General features: G+C 43.7%; 1 pseudogene across 1 annotated transcript; it reads right to left on the bottom strand.

Moving 5' to 3' along the window:
• Positions 1-1,220: 1,220 nt before the first annotated feature.
• On the bottom strand, positions 1,221-5,283 carry LOC311124372 (sialic acid-binding Ig-like lectin 13; annotated as a pseudogene). The gene is made up of 8 exons: positions 5,277-5,283; positions 4,057-4,443; positions 3,623-3,928; positions 3,221-3,486; positions 2,156-2,249; positions 1,987-2,044; positions 1,341-1,608; positions 1,221-1,234 (listed from the first exon to the last, which is right to left on the bottom strand). The product of its transcript is annotated as a sialic acid-binding Ig-like lectin 13 (transcript).
• Between the last annotated feature and the right edge of the window lie 1,740 nt (positions 5,284-7,023).

Genomic DNA, 7,023 nt, shown 5'->3' with positions numbered 1-7,023 from the left:
GAGGAGGACTGGCCGTTGGTGATGGTATGGTGTGAGAAGGCGTGGGCACCTCTCCCGTAACCAACCGGCGCAGAGTGTTGGACACCTCGTTCATGGCGGCCCCAAGTTGCCGGATCATGGTGTCTTGGTCGCTGATCCGATCCTCCAGCGACTTGGGTGCCGCCACTGCTCCTGCTGACTCCATACAGGTGTGTTGTTCTGTCAAGGCTGAGGTGTATGTGGTGTGGGAGTCAGGCGCAGGACACCGAAGCTTAGTCCAACAAAGTTTACTTGTGAAACCACAAGGCAAAGATACAATGAACGGCCTCAAAACAAAACAGAGGCGAGCAATTACGCAACTATGCGTAAAACAATAAAACAACAAAACAGAGAAAAAACACGCAGCACTACGGACAGGCGAAAAACAACACACAACCTAACCAATACAACACAGGCAACTTATAGAACACGTAATCAGACTCAAACGGACACAGGTGTAATAGACAGACAAAAGCAATCAAACATAGAAACATTCAACGGTGGCAGCTAGTACTCCGGGGACGACGAACGCCGAAGCCTGCCCGAACTAGGAGGAGGAGCAGCCTCGGCAGAATCCGTGACACCCTGTTGCAACTTGTATTAATCCAGATTGATTTATGATTGACTTTATCAATGATTTATCTTCTCTTTTGTTCAGAGAGTCACAAATATCATACCCCCAAGACATGCTAACCTTTCACCATTGCAATAACATGGGAGGTTAGCATTTTGGGGGGGGAGTATGATATTTTCTCACTCATCATTTTTCACAATTCATTTAGGATTATCCGTCCTCGTGGTAGCATCCACATTAATGTACAGTAGAAGTGTTTAGAAACATATTCTATTCTTATTTGCAATAAAAGTGACTGCAAAATGACACAATACATTATTTACCATTAATTTCTATTGGGCACAAAATAATCTGAAACACAACCAAAACAAACAGCAAATGCATCCAACGAGTGTGTACAGTCACAAGCTTGATGTTGTCATTGTGTGCTAATATGGGACTAAATACTACACTTTTTACTACTTTAATACACATAAGTGAATTTGTCCCAATACTTTTGGTCCCCTAAAATGGGGTGACTATGTACAAAACGTGCTGTAATTTCTAAACAGTTCACCTGATATGGATGAAAATACCCTGGAATTAAAGCTGACAGTCTGCATTTTAACTTCATAGTAACTGTTTCATTTCAAATCAAAAGTTCTGGAGAACAGAGACTAAAAAGTTAAATAAATGGCACTGTCCCAGTACTGTTGGAGCTCAGTGCACACAAGACATACTGTATATACCCCAAATACTGAAAATGCACCTCTTTTATTCACTTGTGCATAAAGCCCATCTATGTAGTTAAGGTGTGGTTCCTGGGGCCCTCTCCTGGTCACATTGACTTCAGTGTACTCACTCTCCTGCCCCTGGACCCTGTTCCTGTCCTGGGCTGCAGCTGGGGTCTCTTTGGGCCGTAGTTTGGAGAAGTCTATGTCACCATAGTGGATCTCTTCAGGCTGGTCTTCTGCAGGTTCCTCTGGTTTCTCTCCGGCTGTGGTCTGGTTAACACAAAGCGTCCCAACCGGGGAGTTCTGTGGAGAGAACACAGAGAGAGGAACAGGTGTAAAGTCCTAAGCTCAGTCATTTGTAAAACTCTAAAGTCAGCAGGTTGCACAACACATACTGAGGGGATGTCAATGACAATGTCAATTAAACTGACAGAAGAAAATAATTACATTTTGACAACAAATGAGCTCCAATCTACAGAAAATACTGTCAAAGTCCAACAGCTATTCTGTTATCATTCAATGTTCTTACAGGATGTGGAACTGCTTTCAGTGTGGCCATCTCACCCTAAACATTCTCTAAAATGATGTTAACCTCATGGCTTTGGGTAGTTTCATCATTAATTCAGTAATTGCTTAGATACACTTTGTAGATGGTTTTTGAATGTTGAGCCTTATTCCCACCTGTCCCTGTGGATTGTCCGTCCTTTCAAGTCCATCGGGGAGCCTAGAGTTTCTCCTCCTGGAAGACATTTAGAAAGGTATTTGAATGCACTGAGAGGGTTTTCATATGCAAAAGCACAAACACAACATAAATAAATAGTTTTGAATTGATGCCAGGAATGGTTTTTACCATCCATAAAGACTGATCAGGCTGATAAGCAGAAAGACCCCCAGAGTTCCTGCTGCAACCCCAAATACCATTGGGTTAACAGGCTCTACTTGCCCTGAAAATACAGCACATATTATGGTCATTTCTCACAAAAATATCTCTAAAGGACAGTACATGAACAAAAGTATGTGGACAACTGCTCGTCGAACATCTCATTCCAATATCATGGGCATTAATATGGAATACAGAATGTAATTGTATGCTGTAGCATTAAGATTTCCCTTCACTGGAACTAAGGGTTCTAGCCAGAACCATGACAATCAGCTCCAGACCATTATTCCTCCTCCACCAAACTTTACAGTTGGCACTATGCGTTGGGGAAGGTAGCGTTCTCCTGGCATCCTTCAAACCCAGATTCGTCCGTCGGACTGCCAGATGGTGAAGCGGGATTCATCACTCCAGAGATCCGGTTTCCTCCTCTCCAGAGTCCAATGGCGGTGAGCTTTACACCACTCCAGACGATTATTGGCATTGCGCATGGTGATCTTAGGCTTGTGTGCGGCTGCTCGGCCATGGAAACCCATTTCATGAAGCTCCCGATAAACAGTTCTAGTGCTGACGTTGCTTCCAGAGGCAGATTGGAACACGGTAGTGAATGTTGCAACTGAGGTCAGATGATATTTACGAACTATGTGCTTCAGCACTCGGCAGTCCCGTTCTCTTAGCTTGTGTGGCATACCACTTCGCGGCTGAGATGTTGTTGCTTCTAGAAGATTCCACTTCACAATAACAGCACTTACAATTGACCGGGTTAGCTCAAGCAGGGCAGAAATTTGACGAACTAACTTGTTGGAAAGGTGGAATCCTACGACAGTGCCACGTTGAAAGTCCCTGAGCTCTTGAGTAAGGCCATTCTACTGCCAATGTTTGTCTATGGAGATTGCGTGGCTGTGTGCTCGATTGTATACACCTGTCAGCAACGGGTGTGGCTGAAATAACCGAATCTACTACTTTGAAGGGGTGTCCACATACATTTGTATATACAGTGTTTGTGTACTAAGATTGTGCCCGACATGCCCGTTTCACCTATAATAGCCTGCTTCTTTTCCTTTGACTTCCCAAGGCCGTGACTTTTCTTGCTTCACAGTAGTACAGTCCTCCATCACCAACAGTCACATTGAGGGTGTAACTCTGTCCAGATGCTACCTGTGTTGGTTTACCCCCACTGATATTGAACCAGGTGAAGTTTGTCACAGGAGGGTTGGCTGTACTGCTGCAGGTGAGATTAACACAGCTGCCCACTAATACTGGACCAGCTGGACTGATGGAGGCTGAGGTGTCCTTAGGAGAGACTGAGGGAGAGGGGTTCATTTAGAATGTATCTGGATGTGGTATATTGAACAGTCTAATCAAAACCACTCTATGACAATCATCAGTGAAAACATGATAGAATGATCTATTGTACAGGAAACTGTGACTAAATCTTACATGAAACGTTAAGCATCATGGTATGTTCAGCTGTCTTATTGATTGTCCCTACTGGGTAGACTGCAGTACAAGTGATGTTCTTCTCATGATGAAGGTATGACGGAGTGAAGTTCACTATGGAGAGAACTGATTTGGTTTGGTCTGGATTCTCCTGCAGTTGGTTCTCAGGTGTGAACTGTGTTGGGAGGGTCCATGTCAGCTCAGGGGGGTGTTCGGGACAGGGAGCGACAGCAGAGCAGTTCAAACTGACAGGGGTCTCTTCCTTCACCTCACCTGAGACAGTAATGATGGGGCTGGGAGGCAAATCTGTAATACATTGCAGATGAAGATATTTTACACTAATAGCTAAACTGTCCACTTGTTCTACTCTTATCTTTGATGCAAGGAATCTAAACTGGACAAAGTAGTTGGTAAACAGTTAAATTGTCTCTTACCCCTGACATCTATATTAACAGACTTGTCTGGGTCTGTTGCACGGTATGGTTGACTGTCAATCCTGAAGAAGTATTTATCAGAGTAACTGGTGGTTACATTGAAGAAGACTGTGGTGCAGTTCTTCTGGGACATGTTTCCAGTTATCTTCCCTTGATATCTGTTGACCGTCTTACTACTGTTAAATATCACATTGGCCAGATTGTCACCAAACTGTGAGGAGTTTTTAATCCACACTCCAAAGGTAAGTATTGTGCTGTTAAATGTATAGTCCTTTTGGTCAGGAATATCAAATGCACATGGGATTTGCACACAGGAGCCAGTCAGTACATCCAGTCTATCTGGCATTGTGGCGATCAAACCTCGTTGGCCAAAACAGGCCAAAACACCTGCAACATAAAGGACAACATCAGGGAGGTTATGTGATCTTTTCAGTACAGTCACTCTCTCCCAATATTCTGCCTCTGCATCAAAACATATGAACTCATTTCAATGTACAGGTGATTCTTGATGTCGTGACTCCATGCCCTAAAATGGAGCATTCATCCAGCATTGAATCCAGACTATTAAACTATACTTATTAATGGGGAATATATTATCTATTATGCTGTGAGAGAAAGATCACGTATTTACCTGATTTGTTTAATATTAATAGTTAACAATTAATATGCTTAACAATAGCAGAGACATTTCTTAACTACCAATGCTGTGCTTTTCGTAAGGATGGTTCCCTCCAGCTCCCTGCAGCTGGTCTGGGCGTGTAGTCAAGGACATGGGATAGAGATAAACTTGAGGAACAGAGACCTGTATTGTTTCAATTTCTCGTTGCTTACACATAGCCACAAGAAGAAAACAAGGTGGCTCCTGATCTGCCAGGGAGGGGCGTGCATGTACGAAAAGCAGAGATTGTTTGGACACTTTGCAGAACTTATGAAGAGCTACATTTCGCTGTTGACTCAATATTAACGTCTGCCTACAATTGCATAACTAAAGATATTTTACATATACTCAGTGTCTGTGTCATTTTCTAAAGTTTAAAGTTTGTTTAAGAATAAGAGAATATCAGCACTGTGTAAAGAACCCTCTACATTATCAGGAGTCAACTGTACACTTTTCTACACATTGAGACAGATGGGAATATAGCTCATACCATGAAATATCATGACTTGTGCTTATTCCTCTGTCTGATTCATAACTAGTTGTTGCTGTGTGGAAGACTCACCTGACATAAAGAGGCCAATGAGAAAAACATGTTCTCAGGACAAGCCATGTGAGAACTCACACACTACTGATCACCTGAAACAGGACAAACACACACTTACTGGTAGAATATCTTAACTCACACAACACATTGCATTGAACAATCCCCATATCAAATACACTATGTGTACAAAAGTATGTGGACACCCCAACAAATGAGTGGATTTGGCTATAAATTGAGCACACAACCATGCAATCTCCATAGACAAACATTGGCAGTAGAATGGCAATGCTGAAGAGCTCAGTGTCTTTCAACGTGGCACCGTCATAGGTCCAATTTCTGCCCTGCTAGAGCTGCCCCGGTCAACTGTAAGTGCTGTTATTGAGAAGTGGAAACGTCTAGGAGCAACAACGGCTGAGCCGCGAAGTGGTAGGCCACACAAGCTCACAGAACAGGACCGCCGAGTGCTGAAGTGGGTAGCTGGTAAAAATTGTCTGTCCTCGGATGCAACACTCACTAACGAGTTCCAAACTGCCTCTGGAAGCAACGTCAGCACAAGAACTGTTCATCGGGAACTTCATGAAATGAGTTTTCATGGCCGAGCAGACGCCCACAAGCCTAAGATCACCATGCGCAATGCCAAGAATCGTCTGGAGTGGTCTGAAGCTCGTCGCCGTTGGACTTTGGACGGTGGAAACGCGTTCTCTGGAGTGATGAATCACGCTTCACCATCTGGCAGTCTGACGGACGAATCTGGGTTTGACGGATGCCAGGAGAACGCTACCTGACCAAATGCCTAGTGCCAACTGTAAAGTTTGGTGGAGGAGTAATAAAGGTCTGGGGCTGTTTTTCATGGTTCGGGCTAGGCCCCTTAGTTCCAGTGAACAGAAATCTTAAAGCTACAGCATACAATGACGACTCTGTGCTTCCAACTTTGTGGCAACAGTTTGGGAAAGGCCCTTTCCTTTTTCAGCATGACAATGCCCCCGTGCACAAAGCGAGGTCCATACAGAAATGGTTTGTTGAGATCGGTGTGGAAGAACTTGACTGACCTGCACAAAGCCCTGACCTCAAACCCATTGAAACCCTTTGGGATGAATTGGAACGCCGACTGCGAGCCAGGCCTAATTGCCCAACATTAATGCCCGACATCACTAATGCTGTTGTTGCTGAATGGAAGCAAGTCCTGGAAAGCCTTCCCAGAAGAGTGGAGGTTGTTATAACAGCAAAGGGGGGACCAACTCCATATTAATGCCCATTATTTTGGAATGAGATGTTTGATGAGCAGGTGTCCACATACAGTGGGGAGAACAAGTTTTTGATACACTGCCGATTTTGCAGGTTTTCCTACTTACAAAGCATGTAGAGGTCTGTAATCTTTTTATCATAGGTACACTTCAACTGTGAGAGACAGAATCTAAAACAAAAATCCAGAAAATCGCATTGTATGATTTTTTTATAATTAATTAGCATTTTATTGCAAGACATAAGTATTTGATACATCAGAAAAGCAGAACTTAATATTTGGTACAGAAACCTTTGTTTGCAATTACAGAGATCATACGTTTCCTGTAGGTCTTGACCAGGTTTGCACACACTGCAGCAGGGATTTTGGCCCACTCCTCCATACAGACCTTCTCCAGATCCTTCAGGTTTCGGGGCTGTTGCTGGGCAATACGGACTTTCAGCTCCCTCCAAAGATTTTCTATTGGGTTCAGGTCTGGAGACTGGCTAGGCCACTCCAGGACCTTGAGATGCTTCTTACGGA

This window comes from Coregonus lavaretus (assembly GCF_964263955.1).
Source record: "Coregonus lavaretus genome assembly, contig: HAP1_SCAFFOLD_3943, whole genome shotgun sequence".
NCBI classification, from domain to species: Eukaryota; Metazoa; Chordata; class Actinopteri; order Salmoniformes; family Salmonidae; genus Coregonus; species Coregonus lavaretus.
Note: the sequence above shows the minus strand (reverse complement) of the source record. Positions and strands in the feature narration are given on the sequence as shown.